This window comes from Rhamphochromis sp. 'chilingali' (assembly GCF_963969265.1).
Source record: "Rhamphochromis sp. 'chilingali' genome assembly, chromosome: 5".
NCBI lineage: Eukaryota > Metazoa > Chordata > Actinopteri > Cichliformes > Cichlidae > Rhamphochromis > Rhamphochromis sp. 'chilingali'.
The window spans coordinates 23,032,998-23,052,334 of record NC_137932.1 but is presented as its reverse complement, the minus strand read 5'-3'; the positions used below and the strand labels follow the sequence as shown (position 1 = coordinate 23,052,334).

The 19,337-nt window shown below is 44.6% G+C and overlaps 1 protein-coding gene and 2 long non-coding RNA genes across 6 annotated transcripts in view; 1 reads left to right on the top strand and 2 right to left on the bottom strand.

The window, feature by feature from the left end:
• The window catches only part of LOC308396871 (uncharacterized protein), a 33,085-nt gene extending 32,270 nt beyond the window's left edge, over window positions 1–815 (bottom strand). For both annotated transcript variants that reach the window (XR_013971633.1, XM_080882505.1), the window contains exon 1: window positions 521–815. The gene's annotated coding sequence lies outside the window, so the exon portion shown is untranslated. The remainder of the gene's footprint in view (window positions 1–520) is intronic.
• Window positions 816–3,412: 2,597 nt separating this feature from the next.
• LOC308396872 lies at window positions 3,413–6,718 on the bottom strand. 3 transcript variants are annotated; one of them, XR_013971634.1, is made up of 6 exons: window positions 6,572–6,718; window positions 5,414–5,580; window positions 4,808–4,953; window positions 4,230–4,404; window positions 3,919–4,085; window positions 3,413–3,769 (listed from the first exon to the last, which is right to left on the bottom strand). It is a non-coding gene; the product is annotated as an uncharacterized lncRNA (long non-coding RNA). The 3 variants fall into 3 exon arrangements; XR_013971635.1 differs by lacking the exon at window positions 6,572–6,718 and adding an exon at window positions 6,040–6,197; XR_013971636.1 differs by lacking the exon at window positions 6,572–6,718 and adding an exon at window positions 6,001–6,183.
• A 794-nt stretch (window positions 6,719–7,512) lies between these two features.
• On the top strand, window positions 7,513–10,975 carry LOC308397292. Its single transcript, XR_013971713.1, has 4 exons — window positions 7,513–7,669; window positions 7,956–8,035; window positions 8,478–8,585; window positions 10,579–10,975. It is a non-coding gene; the product is annotated as an uncharacterized lncRNA (long non-coding RNA).
• The last annotated feature ends 8,362 nt before the right edge of the window (window positions 10,976–19,337 follow it).

Genomic DNA, 19,337 nt, shown 5'->3' with positions numbered 1-19,337 from the left:
TCCAGCTAATGTGAAGACGCGCAGGGCGGGAAGCCCCGATCAGGTCCGTGGGGGGCTGACGATATGCAGAGGAGATGCATCTGTCTTCATAACGGCAACAGGCATGGTTCACCTTAACGGACCTGTGTGGGTGCACGTTGGTACTAGCACCGATCAGGAGAGCCCTGGAGTCAGAACGGTGGTTGTGTTTGAGTGAATGTCTCCATTTTGTCAATGTGATCTCCCGAACATAATTGTACACTGTTGGTCACGGAAAGATCACATCTGTTGTTACTACCCCAGACTGTACATGAAACCAAATAAAGTTTGTCTTGTACGTACTATAAACCGAGTCTGTAAACGTTTTGGTATTACACAGCACACGTACTCACACATAGCCGATGACACAGTCAAGCTAATACGCGGTAACCCCTTTGTGTATTTCTTTTGTTTTATTTGACAAATGGTGATTACAATGTCAACACATACAGTAGTGACAAGGATTGACAAGAACTAATATTGCACATAGAAACTAACATACTGCAGGTCGGGAACGTTGGAACTGCAGGTCGGGAAGGTTGGAACTGCAGGTCGGGAAGGTTGGAACTGCAGGTCGGGAACGTTGGAACTGCAGGTCGGGGACGACTCCAAACTCCGCCATGACCAAGACCAAAGAGCTTTCGAAGGACACCAGGAAAAGTATTGTAGACCTACACCAGACTGGGAAGAGTGAATCTACAATAGGCAAGCAGCTTGGTGTGAAAAAAATCAACTGTGGGAGCAATCATCAGAAAATGGAAGACATACAAGACCACTGATGGTCTTTTGACCGTGGGGTCAAAATGATCATGAGAACGGTGAGCAAAGATCCCAGAACCACACGGGGGGGGGGGGGGGCTGGTGAATGACACTATTGCCAGTAAGTTACTGGAATTACTGATCTACAGTATCTTTACTGTTGTGATGTTTTACAGTTCAACCACTTTACTGTAAACATATATTACAGTATAACAGCTTTACTGTAAATGTGGTTTACAGTTAGAAAGACTTACCGTGATTAAGTTTTATAGTATCACTGTACTGCAAATGTGGTTTATGGTATAACACTGTAATTGTGTACAGTATAATTTGTTTAGACTGTAATTGTGTTTTACAGCATATGAAATAATATTAACATTCATATTCGATATAAGAACATTTAAAACCCTCAGATGGTCATAGTCAAAAAAGGGACCCTTTTGGGTCCCCTTGGATTTTTGATTCTCAATATATCAGTCATTTTAAAGACTAGTTGCATGAAACTTGGCTAGGATGTGCATTTTAGCATTATTTTTAAAATTCATTGATCCCCTCTATGGTGTTGTGTATAGTAAAGGAGATTCACATAAGTGTTACCATCTGTGGTCCTCGTACCATTTTGGGTCCCATTGACTCCCATTATAATCACATATTTTCGATATACTGTAATCCTGACATGTGATAATTTTTTTCTCGTGAATACCTAATGGATCTAAGCCTCAGGCTTCAAAATAAAGGAAAAATATGTTTTGGATCCAATGAGCACAATATTAGGTACAGCACCACCATAGACATTTTCAGTGGTTTTGAATGCAGGACATGGTTATCTTATTATGCAAAATACATGACAATAAAACAGCTGACCACCATAAAATAGTCTCGATGTAGTGGAACTGATATAAGAGAGTGGTGTGAATGTGATTGAGAATATATTTATAATATATATTACGGGTTTTCCCCCCAAAAAAAATAAATAAATAAAAAATAAACAGGGGTCTTTATGACAATAAAGCCATAAAAACCTAAAAAATATAAAGAAAATTATGAAAAACTTTATATCAGTGGATAGGTCTGAAGTTGTTTAAAAGATCTGATGTGAAAAAAAATGAAAAAAAATTCATAAAATCCATTGCTATATCACCTTTTGGATGGGGACCATTTTGGGTCCCGAGGACCATAAAAGGGTGTAAATTTGAAAAACTCTTATTGCTCCAAAAATAATAAAGTATCCAAATCAATTCTGTTATGAATTTTTTACCTATCCAAGGCTCTAATAACCTCATGCCAAGTAGTTCCATTTGCAACTCATTTTTTAAAAATATTGCATATTATGATGTTTTACCCCCCAAAAAACAGGGGTTTTTATGACAATAAAGCCATAAAAACCTAAAAATTATTTAAAAAATTATGAAAAACTTTATATCAGTGGATAGGTCTGAAGTTGTTTAAAAGATCTGATGTGAAAAAAAAATTCATAAAATCCATTGCTATATCACCTTTTGGATGGGGACCATTTTGGGTCCCGAGGACCATAAAAGGGTGTAAATTCTGACGACCATCCATTAAGAACAATATGTACGTCTCCCACAGTGTGTGTCTGACAAGGTGATCAGCAACACAGGGGGCACCACAGGGGACTGTCCTCTCCCCCTTCCTCTTCACCCTCTACACCACAGACTTCAGCCACTGCACAGAGACCTGCCATCTTCAGAAGTTTTCTGATGACTCTGCGGTGGTTGGATGCATCAGCAGGGATGATGAGACAGAGTACCGGGCTGTGGTCGACTCCTTTGTCACGTGGTGTGAGCAGAATCATCTGCAGCTCAACGTGGCAAAGACCAAGGAACTGATCGTGGACTTCAGGAAGACCAGGAAACACTTGACCCCTGTTTCAATCCAGGGGGTCAGTGTTGACATTGTGGAGGACTATAAATACATTGGAGTACACATTGACAATAAACTGGACTGGGCTAAAAACACCACAGCACTTTACAGGAAGGGCCAGAGTCGTCTCTATTTTTTGAGGCGACTGAGGTCCTTCAACATCTGCCAGAAAATGCTGAGGATTTTCTATGAGTCTGTGGTGGCCAGTGCGATCCTCTATGCTGTTGCATAGAGGATCGCAGATGCCAACAGACTTAATAAACTGATCCGTAAGGCCAGCAATGTTGTGGGGATGGAGCTGGACTCCCTCAAGGTGGTGTCGGAGAGGCGGATGCTGTCCAAGATAAAGACAATGTTGGATAACACCTCCCACCCACTCCATGACATGTTGGTCAGTCACAGGAGCTCGTTCAGTGAGAGACTGAGATTACCGAAAAGCACCACTGAACGACACAGGAAATCATTCCTGCCTGTGGCCATCTCCCTGTACAACGTATCCACTTAACACACTGTTTGCTGCTACAACTACACGTTTCTTTTCCAAATCATTATTTATAAGTGACTTATGTATGTATGTATGTATATATATATGTATATATTGTACTATTCTTAGTTAGCGTATTGTCTGTCTTGTCTTAATGTTGGTTTAAAATGGAGCACTGTAACAAAAAATAATTTCCCCCAGGGATCAATAAAGTATTCTGATTCTGATTTACAAAAAACAATATAATTCAATAAAGTAGTCTCAGAATAGTGAATTAAACCAACATTTATTGTTGATATTTTTTGTTGATATTTTTTTAACAAGAAAAACATTTTTCAACTGAATAAAAACAATGTCAATAACCAAAATAAATAGAAGCGTACATGAAAACTACACAGTCCTTCACCTTTCTGTGTCTGATTTTTTTAAGGAAAACAGTTTTTCATTCCACTAAAAACAGGACAAACCCACCAGCATGAACATTAAATAAACTATTACAATTGTAAAACAAAAATCATTTACAAAATATAATAATTATCAGTGGGTCCCAGGAAATAGAATGTGACATGGGATTTAGATTTCCGTTACCAGGATGGTCGGGTTCAGTGTAGTCTTTATCACCACCTGTCAAAGACACATCATTAATATTCATGTTTGCTCAGGTTATTCACTTGTTCACATCTGTCTGAGATCATTCATACTGTTGTATGGAGTGTACAGTATGTATATAATTATCAGCTATGTAAAAGATATTATCATCTCTGTATTCTTACCTAGTTGGAAGTCCTCCATTCAAACTCAGAGAGCCGCTGGAGGAAGGTGGTGATCTGAGGGCTGATGCTTGTAACCTTCCTCTTTACGACACGACCTGTCTTGCAGCTTGTACCAAGTTTTGCAGGGCATTTTGTTCCCATGTCTGGATTGATCCTCACAAAAGAACCTTTTAACGGAAAAAGGGCTGCTTTAATTTCAAAATTAAAACATACATTACAGCAATCACCTATATGTTTCTGCAACTGTAGTCAAGCTATCACATATATTTCATTCTTAAATGGTGTAAGCTTTAATGGTGTAAAGTATTTACCTCTGTATCATCTCCAGTGTGATGGACGCTGACTCCTGATACTCAAGGTTGAAAACGTAGTATGACGCAAAGAAGACAGCAAGGGTGCTGGTAAAGTCATGCATCTGCTCAGGCTCATAAAATACCTTACCCTCCAAACTGATCATCCAGCGGCTTGCAGACATGAAATTATTCCCTAAAAACAGACAAGAGTCCAATAAGACAATGTGCTCACCCTTACAAATAAGGTTTCCACAAGAATGCTGGATAGCAGGCCTCACACTGTAAAAAAAAATAGAATCCACACGGTTTGCTGCTGTTTCTCTTATTATTTATTATGTCATGAAAATTATGATCAATTACAGGAAAAAACTGCCTAATGTTTTGGCATTTTGGCCTGTGCTGAAATGTTAGGCTGTTTTTTTTTTCCTGTTGGTCATTGTGTATAATAAGAGAAACAGCAGCAAACTCTGTGTATTCTATTTTTATACAATATAAAACAGACAAACCCCTGTTAAGTAAGTTGTTGTGGGTACAAATACCACAATAATTACATAGATTTTTTACAAAAATATTACAAGAGGAAACTATTTATTTACCGAGCGCTATTACCCTTGGTGTGATGGGTAAGGTCATCTCTCTCTCAACAGACATCTTGGTGGAAAAAGCCTTTAAACACAAACACTGAGGCTACATCACACTGTCAGCGCAGCCAGCAAGGGCAGGAGGACAGCAATGTACCACACTGGGCGGGAAAAGACAGAGAGACAATTGTTAATTTAACGTTGCATTTATTTAACCCTTGAAAAATATATTTACATAAGTAAATAAAAGAAAAAAAACACACAACCCATCTTTTCGAGAATAATTCAACTAATTGCTCTTTTGACCAACCTAACACAGACGTTACATGGTTTTCCTATGAAAAAGACCCTGGAAGACGTTGTATTAAAGGAAAAAAAAACCATACTCCCCTTCCCACTTAAAAAATTAATAAATATTAAACTTAGGTTGGAGTTCCTCGCGCCACCAACCTAATGTCACATTAACTTTTTAATGTTGTGTACTGCAGCTCACACAAAATTAAATAAAGCAGGCTAACCTACATGAGCAAGCTCAAAACTGGATAAGATTGTTTTAGCAGTCTCTAAATTTCCAAAAAAAGAAGTTGTCTTTCTTTATTCTCATTAAATGTGTATTTTTACCTGCTGCTTAGTCAAACTCTCTAAGTTTGTGCAGCTTCCCCGCTTGAAAGGGATTGATGCATCTACCACAGGTGTTTAACTGGGTTTCACTCAATGACCAGGCAGATCTTTTGTTTTTCCTTTTCTTTAATCTTCTTTTCGGCCACAGTCAGCCATAGGTGAAAACCCTTTAAATACAAACCAAAAAACCCAAATACAAATTATGTTTGTTATCACACATCTGCAAATATTGTAAACAATCCCAAACACATTTTCTTTTTTTTCCTTTTTTTTTAAACACATCAATGCAGTGCATAAGCTTTGTAGTACAATATTTGCTTGAGTATTTTTAAATGCTCAAATTACGTAATTCACTAACAATTGTACATACACCTTGAGAAATACTGCTTTCTATTAAAGTGCTAAATTAAATAATCAATCTGCATTAGAACTTGAGCAGTAACAATAGTATTTATAACCAGCTTCTCTTAACCATATGCAAGCATTAACAGTCTTCCATATGCAGACCAACAGTAAACAGGCGACCAACTCACGACACAGTGCTAATGCTACATGCTAGCGGCAGCCGCGATTCTTTAGCAACTCACTTCAAAGTCTTTTACCATAGTCAGCAACCATTCCCTTACCGGCTGCCTCCCTGGCTTTGTAGATACTTCAGTTCCACACAATATTCATGTTGGCGACAACTTATTGAAGGAATTATACTGGGCTTTTCCCGAAAGTGGCACCTTCCTATTGCTTCCCAGTTCGCCTTTCTTTTTCTTCCCGACAGAAACCCAGACACAAGATTAGTTCCGCCCTCCAGTCTGTCACGTTTACGTTTTCCCTCAGGGCTTCACCTCCTACTCGGTTTGACTTGACAGTCATAGAATAGAAGCGCAGGAGGACAATGCACCACACTCGGCGGGGAAAAAAAAGACAAAGACTGTCGTTGCGCCTGGTTCTCGCCCCTCCCCGTGTAAAATATATATCTAAATATATATTCAAATAAGAAAAGAAAAAAACACACACAACCTATTTTTTCCAGAATAATTCAGCTAATGTGCTATTTCGACCAAGCTAACACCGATTTTAAGCCCTCCCACACACACACAAACTATACATGCTCTTAAGAATTAATAAACGAATATGTTAGGGTAGGAGAGTCCTTTGCATTACCTTATGATGTCCCGTTTGCAGTTTCCACACAGAGGTCCAACAATAACAGGTGCAAAATCTTTTGTCCTCTCGAGAATATCGTAAGAGTGAAGAGTTAACGAAGTTGGCCTTTCCTCTCCTGTCAATCACTGGATCACAGGTCATGTCAGTCAGGATATGGAGTGGTGGTTGGTAGAGGTAGGTGGGTAGGCGGGGCCAGCATGCATTCAGTGTGTGTTTCACTACGTTGGGTTGACTAGTTCCCAGAAGAGTTCTGTACATGTTGCACGTTCAGTAAATGAGCAATTCAGTTACTGCTCGACTGAGAAGCCTCCGCCAAATTATTACAATATTCTCCACTGACTGAAGTTCGCCTTTGGCAACGCAGTGGCAAGCATTTGCAGCAGCTGTGCATGTGCATACAACTGCATGCAGCAGATTAGATGATCAGAATTCCTTACACACAGGCAAGTCCCGTAAAAAGTCAAAACCATAATACTTTCACTGGTATCATACTGACAAATGGCATAGGTTGGAGGAAAATCTGGAAATTGTTGGCAGTGAAAGAGTTAAAATGTAATGCACTATTGCAACCAACCACTGAAAGAGTACAAAATACACAAACAGTATGATCATTCAAATCACATTGTGCTGCCACTGCTGGGGTGCGGTAGCTCCACGACTAGGGGGGGGAGGAAGCGGGTTTGTGTATTCAAGTTTCTCTAGTAAAGGAAAAGTTCATGGAGTCTGGCCAAGTTGATACCAGCACACAAAATATTAGCTCTGAAGTTGGCTGTACTGGAGCATGAGAAATATATGCTTGTGTAACGATGTAAAAGAATGAATATGGTTTTGTTGTTGTTAAATTCCTGTTAAACTTGGGATCGCAACCATGGGTTTATTTTGGAACTTTTATTTTGAAAATCCGCAGCGGAAGTCTGCTACTGGTAAACGGGCTACCCCCCTGCCTATCGTTAGGAGCAATGAAGCTTTCGCTGTGGTAAGTCCTCTCCGTCCGCTCTCACAGAGCATGAGTTTAAAAACATATTTTTTAAATCCTCATCCAGAGAGTTTTATTCACACAGCGCTGGAAAGAGAAGCTGACCAGGGGTTACACTTGTAAGTACGATTATATTCTGTGTTCATGTTAAGCATGTGATGTAAAATGGGTTGTTGACTCTCATATTTGAAGCCGGCATGTTAGCTGCATTGCCGATGCTAATTCATTGTGTGTTAGCATCAAGCTAGCGGGATTTGGAGTTAACATGTTTTCATTTATTTGTCTTGGTTATACCAGCTATAGTTCAAGTTGCTAAGTCTTCAGTCTGTATTTTGTAATGTGAGAAATATATTATGTTCCAGATGTATGTTTTAATATGTTTTTCTTATGTCTCTCCTTTTGAAGAACTGTTTATCTATCTGCCAAACTGGAACGTACAGGGAGGGCCGAACACACATAATACAGTAGCTGCTAATGTGTTAACGGTAGGTATAACTACTATCGCAATTTTGTTTTAAAAAATACAGTAAGTAAATGTAAATAACCTTAATATACCCATAATGCAAAGCAATAATTAACTGTAGAAATGTTTTCAGGTAAGTTACTGGGCATTTTGTGGTATTTTACTGTGGAAAAAATACAGCAAAGGTTAACAGTGCACATTGTGAAAAAATTTCGTACTGTAGTTCTTTAAATCGGTTACAAACATAGATTTTAGATGGAAGGAGCAGGATTTTGTCCCATGCTTGTATATCTATTTCACATTTAAGCAGCGTCCCCCAAGATTTTCTCAATTATGGCAGTTTATCCACAATTAGGGCATAAATTTATTACAACTGGAGAGACATGCTGACTGCATTACAGATTTACAATGTGGGAAATATAATATAACATAACATAACATAACTCTCACCTCTGTATTGAAAGAAATGAAGCTCAACAGACCTGGCCTTGGAACTAGATGAAGCTGTCTGTCACGGTGGGGTGCACACCCGATGTGGAAACAGGACCCAAAGCAGATGATGACGAGGAGTAGTAAGTTTAAACAGAAAAGTGATCCTTTATTGAGATGACGGCAGGGAAAACCAAGAAACCAAAGCAAACTGTCAAAAACACTACGAAACAAAACACTAAGAGGTACTAAGACCTATAACTATAACTGTGGAAAACAGGCAAAGACGAAAACTAAGGCTAAGGTCAAAATAATAGAACCAGGCTAGATAGGGCAGAATGAACAGACGACCCAACAATGGCATGCAGAAAACAAAGGGCTTGAATATATAGATGACTTAATGAGGTTAAAATTGAACATATGTTATTCTGACAATGTGTTCTTCGTTCATATTCTGTCCTGTTATCCCTAATCACCCTAATGACAGGACATAAACATAATGTCCTGTCATTAGGGTGATTATATTTGGAGAGCATTTTCTCATTATCATTATAACAGCTGGGATCATTACGCCAAAATAAACAAATTACACATCCCACCGCAGTCAATTATGGGATGCATAATGTAGTCTGGCTGTGTATATGTATGTATGTATGTATCTAGTATAGATAAGAGGGCACTGTTGCCCAAAGGTAATGACTCATAATCAGAATCAGAATCAGAATGGGTTTATTGTCAGATGTTGAGGTTTACAACATTAGGAAATTGCTGCGGTGCTTCAGTGCAGACAATAAGAATTAAAGTGCTATGTAGAAAGAAAGATATGTGCATGAGATATACATGAGAATAAGAATTATGAGTGCTACGTAGAAAGATATATACATGAGTGCAGGTGGTGATCAGTGTCAAACATGAAATGATGAAGTGACACAGCGTAGGGTCATGTGTTAGTGGCGGGGACAATCATGTGGTAATTGTTCATGTGTCCAACAGCAGAGGGGAAGAAACTGTTCTTATGGCGAGAGGTTCTGGTGCGAATGGACCGGAGCCTCCTGCCTGAGGGGAGCAGGTCAAACAGACTGTGTCCAGGGTGAGAAGGGTCAGCTGAGATCCGGGCTGCACGCCGCAGTGTCCTGGAGGTGTACAGGTCCTGCAGAGATGGGAGTCTGCAGCCAATCACCTTCTCAGCAGAGCGCACAACACGCTGCAGTCTCTGTTTGTCCCTGATAGTGGCTCCATATTATATGCATTACAACACTGAGTCCTTCCAGTGACGTGCATTTGATGTCATTATGCTTGGTGTTGATAGAAATACTGAAATCTCTCTAAGTGAAATATTGTGTCCCAGGTTATTATGCTTGAATAATTGCTCTGCGTCAGAACAACCAGCTGCTGCGAATGCAGCAGTAAAGAAAATATGTGTTTTTCCTTCAGTCCGATGGAGGATAAATCTTAGAAAGAGTAAAAAGCAGTTGAACGATAATTTGAAGAAAGAAAATCCAGATTCTACCAGTTTCAGGCTTTGATTTGCTCAGGGGCAGTTGACAGCAGATCGACAGGGCCTGGCTTCAGACACGGTCAGCGTGAAGCAGAGGCTCGTGTTGGAGGGGCGGGCTGAGTCCGTTTGAAGTGTGTCTGTGTAAAAATAGCCGCTGCAGCCGTTTTGCGCGCCCTGGCCAGGCATACCAACCTTGGAACCAGGTGTACCTCCAGCCAGCTCGCAGGAGGGATCATGGGAAACAGTTTAGTTGCACATGGCACATCCAGGGCACAGCTACCTGCTGCACGTGCTTATCATCTCACCCACAGATGTGGGTGTGATGTGAACAGATGTTCACTGTGATATGTAAGACAGACATACAGTATCATAATATCGCAGCCTGTTTGCATTAAAACTCTCCTCTCACTGTCATTGGTTTAGCTTGAGGTTTTCAAACTGATAAGAAATAAATATACTGCTGTGATATAAGACAGACATACAGTGAGTGAGTCAGCCAAATACATAAAATTAAACATGGCTGATGTTATTCCAGGTACACACGTACCACAGACTTTTTAGGCATGTGTGAAAAGAGGTGTGCTCACTTCAGTCAATCAATCATACTATGTGTATTCTTCCCTTCGCTTCCCTCCAAGACATCTACAGGAAGCGGTGCCTGAGGAAAGCGGGGAGGATCATCAAGGACTCCAGTTACCCCAGCCATAAACTGTTCAGACTGCTTCCATCAGGAAGGAGGTTCTGCAGCATCCGGTCCTGTACCAGCAGACTGAGAGACAGCTTCTTCCACCAGGCCATCAGACTGCTGAACACGTCATAGACACCTCAGCTTCACTACTGGAACTTCAACATTATGCACTCCACACTGTATATAAATGCCACTTGTTTTGCACATATTCAACTCTGTATATTCTATATATTTTATTATTATTATTATTATTTTTTATTATTTTTATTTATCTATTTTTTACTATTTAATTTGTAAAAATGTGTATACACACACACACACACACACACACACACACAGGAAAATATTTAGTATACACATCCAGAAATGCATACACTATTATATATTGTACATACAGTGGGGCAAAAAAGTATTTAGTCAGCCACCGATTGTGCCCCCACTTAAAATGATGACAGAGGTCAGTAATTCGCACCAGAGGTACACTTCAACTGTGAGAGACAGAATGTGAAAAAAAAATCCATGAATCCACATGGTAGGATTTGTAAAGAATTTATTCGTAAATCAGGGTGGAAAATAAGTATTTGGTCAATAACAAAAATACAACTCAATACTTTGTAACATAACCTTTGTTGGCAATAACAGAGGTCAAACGTTTACTATAGGTCTTTACCAGGTTTGTACACACAGTAGCTGGTATTTTGGCCCATTCCTCCATGCAGATCTTCTAGAGAGCAAGCTCTTTGGTCTTGGCCATGGCGGAGTTTGGAGTCTGACTGTTTGAGGCTGTGGACAGGTGTCTTTTATACAGATGATGAGTTCAAACAGGTGCCATTCATACAGGTAACGAGTGGGGGACAGAAAAGCTTCTTACAGAAGACGTTACAGGTCTGTGAGAGCCAGAGATTTTCCTTGTTTGAGGTGACCAAATACTTATTTTCCACCCTAATTTACGAATAAATTCTTTACAAATCCTACCATGTGGATTCATGGATTTTTTTTCCACATTCTGTCTCTCACAGTTGAAGTGTACCTCTGGTGCAAATTACTGACCTCTGTCATGATTTTAAGTGGGGGAACTTGCACAATCGGTGGCTGACTAAATATTTTTTTGCCCCACTGTATATTTATTAGTTTCAGGTTGGCCATTCTTGTATTTTGCTCGTTTGTGTTGTTGTGTTTGCACATCTCTGTTGCTTGTGGGGTTCGCACACAAGAATTTCACTCGCATGTGCTGTGCCAGTGTGCCTGCACATGTGATGTGACAATAAAAGTGATTTGATTTGATTTGATTATTCTTTGACAGACAACAGAGCACCAATCAGGCTCTCCAGGGAATCCCAACAGTCAACAGGACCCTTCACCATCATACATCCCTCTTGCTGTAGGCTGTAGAATAGATCTGTAGCTTGGTCTCAAGAGCCGAACAAGAAATATTGTCATCAGTTATAGTCATGGTTGAATTGGGCTATAGCCTCTGTCCAGGTCCACCTAAAGCAACAGGTAAATCTCATCTCATTGTTATTCTTTCATCATTGCGCATGCTCACATAGTTTTCATCCTGGATTTTAACTGCTGATGAGTACTTAGTAACCATCAGTAACTCCCTTTCACACATAAAGAAAGGTGTCGGAATAACATACACGTTGAACCACAGACACATAAGGAACAATAGTCATTGCATCTTCAACACGACTAGTACCAGCTACAAGTTGTATTCAGTTGTATTATTTTTGTGTTATTTTCTCCCACAAATTTGCACATTTTTATTTTTGAAGAATTTGTGTTTTTGTAAGTTTTCTATTGCTAAAATCAGGTCAGTATCTGCAAATCTGAATTCAAGAATAAAGAATGACCAGAAACTCTGTGGTCAGGTATTCCAGATTTGCACACAGGTACTATAAACCTGAAGAAGGCCAGGCTACTGCTATGCAGAAGGGAACTGTAAGGACCTGATGGGAAAGGAGCAGTGTTAGACAAACAGCAGTCTGGTATCCAGGTTACACTAAAGGAAAGGGGTCGACAGGGACTGAGAGGCCCTGTTGTTAGAGGATGACTTCAAGTAGATCCTTTTGTTGAAGAGGATTACCCTTATTTCATTCCTGACCGATAACTACACTTATTATATTCCCGCAAATCACACGCATGCAGTTCTGCATGAAAATGAGTAGTGAAACCAAAGCACGTGCAAGGTTTCTGTGTCACAAAGACGCACATTTCAATAACAGACCGCTGCATGCCAAGGTGCTTCGGTGAAAACAAACACTCTGTGCCTTTCTGTTGGCGGAATCAAATTTACCTTGGACGGCAGCTGTTTAACTGGCGCCAACTTTACCACTTTTGTCACGAAAATCTTCAACATGGCTCAAAAATAATACAAGTAGCAGCATTCTCCGCCTGCCTCTTTCTTGTATATGTGTCTGAAAGCCAGTGTTTGACTGTGTGAAGAGGCGAAAGGCCTACTGGTGGAAGGGGTGGACCTAGAGTGTGGAGTGTCTAGTATTCTCAGGGAATTTAAAGACGACTTCTTCAATTAGTTAGTATGTTTGGTATCAACAGTTTGGCCTCTGTATTTTTTATTTAAATGAGAGGAGACAGAGAGGTTAATGACAGCACTCTGACTTTGTTAAACAATAACTCAAGTCTGGAACCGAATAGTTTTCACTTAAATTCAATTCTGACAACATAGCACCAAATCACAACAGTTGCCTCAAGGTGCTTTATATGGTAAGGTAAAAGCCCTATAAAGACAAACCCTCAACAATCAAGCAAACACCTGTATGAGTGAATACCTGGCAACAGTGGGTATTGACAGTGGGAAGAAAGAAACCTTTTTAAACAGGAAGAAACCTCCACCAGCAAAAACCAGGCCGAGGGAGGGCAGCCATCTGCTTTTCCAAAATAAAGTGATGTAGAAAAGTTAGGAATAGGAAAGCGTAAAAAGGCTGAGGCTTTCAAATTGTACATGAGCTGTCTAATGTCCATACAGAGCATTTTGGCTTTAAATGAAAAAAGCTTAGTCGGTGGCTGAGCTTCAGCTCATCTTTATTGTCTAAACGTGAACAAGAAACAGAAAGTTTATTTGTTAGTAGTGGATAAACTTTATCATTTAACAACAGGTGTATGTTAAGTTTCACTGCTTTAACCTTGCGCATTTGTAGGTGAGTTATCTCAACTTTTTTCTCAAACAAGGCATTTCTCTCTCTCTCTCGCTCTCTCTCTCTCTCTCTCTCTCCGACCTACAATGCTATTCCCATGCGGCGTACCAGGCGGCCTCTGCTGGTCGCGCGCCATAGAGCCTGCGTGAAAACGCAGGTATTTCAACTAGGAGGATCTCTGCCTGGGTAATGCCATTAGGGCCGCCCGGGTAATGCCATTAGGGCCGCCCGCGACAGGGGGGTGCGTTTTTAAAACGCCCCCCTGTGGCTGTATATTTTTTTACAACGTGAGGAAAGCTTTGGCGTCGAGGCGCTTGTTTCCCTTAACCCTTGTGCTCCCGCCTGTTCTCGGGGCGTGGGTCGTGGTGACCCCCCGAGGTGTGTGTGTGTGTGTGTGTGTGTGTGTGTGTGTGTGTGTGTGTGTGTGTGATGATGATGATGAGTGTGTGTGTGTGTGTGTGTGTGTGTGTGTGATGATGATGATGATCCTGATGATGGTGGTGGTGGCGGCGATGGGGGGTCTTGGTAACCCCCCTGGGGGGGGGATATGTGTGTTTTATGATGATTAGGGTGGGGGTCACTAGGACCCCCTCGGGCATATGTGATGATGATGATGATGATGATGATGATGATGATGATGATGATGATAGGTTTGGGGTCACTAGGACCCCCCCGGGGGGGGGCATATGTGATGATGATGATGATGATGATGATGATGATGATGATGATAGGTTTGGGGTCACTAGGACCCCCCCGGGGGGGCATATGTGATGATGATGATGATGATGATGATGATGATGATAGGTTTGGGGTCACTAGGACCCCCCCCGGGGGGGCATATGTGATGATGATGATGATGATGATGATGATGATGATGATAGGTTTGGGGTCACTAGGACCCCCCCCGGGGGGGGGGGGGGCATATGTGATGATGATGATGATGATGATAGGTTTGGGGTCACTAGGACCCCCCGGGGGCATATATTGTGTGATGATGATGATGATGATGATGATGATGATGATGATGATGATGATAGGGTGGGGTGGGGTGGGGGGGGTCGCTAGGGGACCACCGTTGGGGCGCTTGTGTTATCACGGCGTCGGTGGCGTCCGGGGAGCGGCGTCGCGGGAAGAAGAAGAAGAAGCGGCGCAGTTGGGACAGTACGTGACGGCGCAGTTTGTACACACGTGCGCTCGGCACTCGCGGCACAGGATCTTGGTCTTGACGTCTTTGCTCCTGGGACACACGCGGCACCTGCGCCTCTTGACCGGAGAGGAGTCGCGTGGCGTAGCGTTGTTAGAGGCTGCCTCGGCGGTAGCGCCTCGGGCCGCGACTCTTCCTCCTCCTCCTCCTCCTCCTCCCGGTCCTCGCGCTAAAGCCGCCCTGGCTTCGAGCATGGGGCGCGCGAGCGCTTTGCCCAGTCGCTCGAGGAAGAGCCGTCGTCTGTTGAGCTTGCCCGGCATCCAGTCGGGGTGAATTTCCCTCCACAGCACGAACGCGTTGTAGGCCGCCACGTCGACCATGTTGTGGAAAAGGGCCACGGGCCACCTGCGGGTCTTTCTCCTGCAGCTGTACGTGCTCACGACCTTGTCCAGGTTGTCCACTCCTCCCTTGGTGCGGTTGTAATGCAGCACCAAGGGCGGTTTCGCGCCGCTTCTGTTGCTGCTGCCGCTGCTGCTGCTGCTGCTGCTGTTGCTGATGCGGCGGCTAGGCCGGGGCTCGGGGCCGGAGCGATGGTGGTAATAACGAGGAGCTGTGGTGAGGAGCAGCACGTTCTTGTTCTTCTTGGCCACGTAGGAGAGGATGATCGTGTCGGGGCCTCCTCCTCCTCCTCCTCCTCCTCCTCCTCTTCCTCCCCCTCGTCCCGCGGAGCCGCCGAGTACCACGGATTCGACGGAGCCCACGGCCCTGCCCTTGACGCAGCGCAGCTCTCTGGGGATCTCGGGTCTGTTCGACCGCAGAGTGCCCAGCACGGTGTGGCCTCTCTCGCGATAGAGCCTATCGGCGAGCTCGCGCGAGGTGAAAAAGTTGTCGCACGTGACGTTGCGTCCCGGAGTCAGTCCCTCGGTGAGGTCCACGACCACTCGAGTGGCCAGGTGCTTTTCGGGAGGGCCGCGCTTGTCGGGCTTGCCGGTGTAGACTTGCATCTTCCACGCGTAGCTGGAACGCGCGTCGCACGCCACCCATATCTTGATCCCGTACCTGGCCGGCTTGCTGGGCATGTACTGTCTGAACGGACACCGTCCTGATGGATGGATGGATGGATGGAGAGAGAGAGAGAGAGAGAGAGAGAGAGAGAGAGATGTGGGAAAGTGTGGGGGAGATTGGGGCAGAAACGCAAGGAGAAGACATTCAATTCAATTCAATTCAATTTTATTCATATAGCGCCAAATCACAACAAAAGTCGCCTCAAGGCGCTTCATAGATACAAAGACATAAAGAGTCATAGACTTCATAGCTTCATAGCTTCATAGACATAAAGACATAAAGAGTCATAGACTTCATAGCTTCATAGACATAAAGAGTCATGCGAAAGCAGCACAAACGCGGAACCCAACACGAGTATGCAACAGAGCAGCGAGCTAGCCCGTTTTCGTCATTCCCGCTCCTATTCCTCCTCTCTTCCCCCAGTCACACACACACACAAACACACACACACCACATAGTACGTACGTACCTCTGAACGGCACCAGTCTCTCGTCGACGGTGACCTCCGGTCCCGGGCGGTACATGGCGGGCAACCTCGCGCACCACTCGTCCCACACGGCTCTGATGGGGGCCAGTTTGTCATAGCAGCTATCGCCCTCGCCCTCGCCTTCGCCTCGCCCGGCCCTTCTGGTCTCCCTGTCGTCGAAGCGCAGCGCGCTCGAGTAGGCTCGAAAGGTCTTGAGCGGCATCGTGGCTCTGAACACGGACCTGCCGCTCTCGGCGTCCCACAGGCTCTCGCAGGCCTCTCCCCGGGACCTGTACACGCCGGCGAGCACGAGCAGCCCCAGGTAGGCTCGGAACTCGACGCGGCCCATGGGCTTCCATCCGTCGATGGCGGGCCTGCGCCTGCCCGCTTCCAGGTTGGTCATGGCGATCACCGAGTCCTCTATCTCCGGCGGAAAGTAGGCCATGAACGCGGAGGCCTCGTCTCGCGCCGCCGCCACGGCCTCTTCGGTGGGGCCTTGTCCCGGCGGGTCGAGGTCGTCGTCTTCTTCTTCTTCTTCTTCTTCTTCTTCTTCTTCTTCATAGTCTTTGTCTTCTTCATCGTCATCGTTATAATCATCAGCGAGGACGTCTTCTTCTTCTTCTTCTTCTTCTTCTTCTTCTTCTTCTTCTTCTTCTTCTTCATCATCATCATTGGCGAGGATGTCTTCTTTTTCTTCTTCTTCTTCTTCATAGTCTTTGTCTTTGTCTTCTTCTTCTTTTTCTTTTTCTTCTTCTTTTTCTTCTTCTTCATAGTCTTTGTCTTCTTCTTTTTCTTCTTCTTCTTCTTCTTCTTCTTCATCATCATCATCATCATCATCGGTGAGGACGTCTTCTTCTTCTTCCTCTTCTTCCTCTTCTTCCTCTTCTTCTTCATAGTCTTTGTCTTCTTCGTCATCGTCGTAGTCGTAATCGTCGGCTACATCAGCGTCGCGAGTTTCACCGACAGCGCCGCGGCCGCGATCGCGCCCAGGATCATGAACGCCACCTGCAGCGCGGCCGGCGTCGTCCTCTTGCCAAATCTCCCGAGTCCCCCGCCCCGGTGGGTCGGCGCCTGCTTCTTCTTCCTCTCCCTCTCGGCGGTTCGACTCGCCTTGCGAGCCGCCGTCCTGGCAGAGTTGCGACGCCATTTCGTAACCGCGATCGTCTTCCTCGCAACTACCCACCCCATCGTTTTCGTCCTCCTGATCCTCCGAGTGGCTCTCCTCCGAGTGGCTCTCCTCCTCCTCGTCTGCGAGCGTTCGGGCCGTCGGGTCGTCGTTGTCGTCCCCCTCGGCCTCTTGCTCCTCTTCCTTGCTCTCGTCCTCCTCCAAGTTCTCCTGTAGCTGCTGCTGCTGCTGCTGCTGCCGCTGCCGCTGCCGCCGCTGCTCTTGGTCTTCCTCGACCCCTAGCCCTCGATAGCGAAACGTGGCCGGTCGCAACAACGGAGCCACCGGAGCCGACCACGCAGCGTACGCCAAATGCGATGGCGATGGCGACGGTGATGGTGAGCGGGAGGAGGAGGAGGAGGAGGAGGAGGAGCAGGACACCGCTGGCGATTGCGATCCGCCTGTACCGACCTTAGTGCTCTTTGGCTCCCACGGTCTAGTGCGTGACATTATCTTCTTCTTCTTCTTCTTCTTCTTCTTCTTCGTCTTCCTCTGCTTTCGCCGGGGTGTTTCTCGACCACCTTTTTACAAGACTTTATATCTCTCTCTCTCTCTCTCTCTCTCTCTCTCTCTCTCTCTCTCTCTCTCTCTCTCTCTCTCTCTCTCTCTCTCCAATCCCATCCCATCCAATCCCCATCCCATCCCATCCCCATCCCATCGGGGGGGGATCTCGCGACCCCAACCTCCTCCCTCCCTCCCTCCCTCCCTCGGCGGGGGACCCGCATCCCCCGAGCCCGCCATCCCATCCCATCCCATCCCCATCCCATCGGGGGGGGGGGATCTCGCGACCCCAACCTCCTCCCTCCCTCCCTCCCTCCGCGGGGGACCCGCATCCCCCGAGCCCGCCATCCCATCCCATCCCCATCCCATCCCATCCCCATCCCATCGGGGGGTCTCGCGACCGCAACCTCCTACCCTCCCTCCCTCCCTCCGCGGGGGACCCGCATCCCCCGACCCCGCCCTCCCATCCCATCCCATCCCCATCCCATCGGGGGGGGGGGGATCTCGCGACCCCCAACCTCCTACCCTCCCTCCCTCCCTCCGCGGGGGACCCGCATCCCCCGACCCCGCCGCTCTCCCCCTGGCGGGTGCATCAGGGTTAATCTAATCTAATAACTTTAATCTCAGCCAAACCGATTTACTCACAAACAAATAAAACACTGAAAAAGCCAAACAATAAAATTTTTAAGTTATCAACCTGACTTATATATCATGTTTAACCCGAGTAGTGAAATACCGCGGGGGTTTGAAGACGATGTGTCGGTCGGCTCAGATATTTGAAGTTTACATAGCTATTCTCACCTGAAAATGTGTTAAGTTTTTTTGCGACCCATAAAGAGAAATAAGAGTAATATTAAAACTAAGCAGCTGCCGTCATTGTTGGAAACTGGAATTGGCTGGGCTGCGCTATGAATTCTGCGATATGCTTTTTCAATTTTGTTGGTCCAGGTGGAAAATTGGGAGAATGGTGGGATTCTCCCGGAAAAATCGGTAGGGTTGGCATGTATGGTTGTGGCAACATCACTAACCTTGTCAAACGCCTCAGAGTAAATCATATCACAGAATATGACGAGCGTATGTTGAGACGAACTGAAGAGGAGGACAGGGATGTGAGTGAAGTTGGCCCCCCCACCTTCTTCAAATCCAACAAAAGTGGTATCAAACGTTTGTGCTACGTTTGTGCTGGTTTGTGCTGCTAAAATTTTCGTTTGCG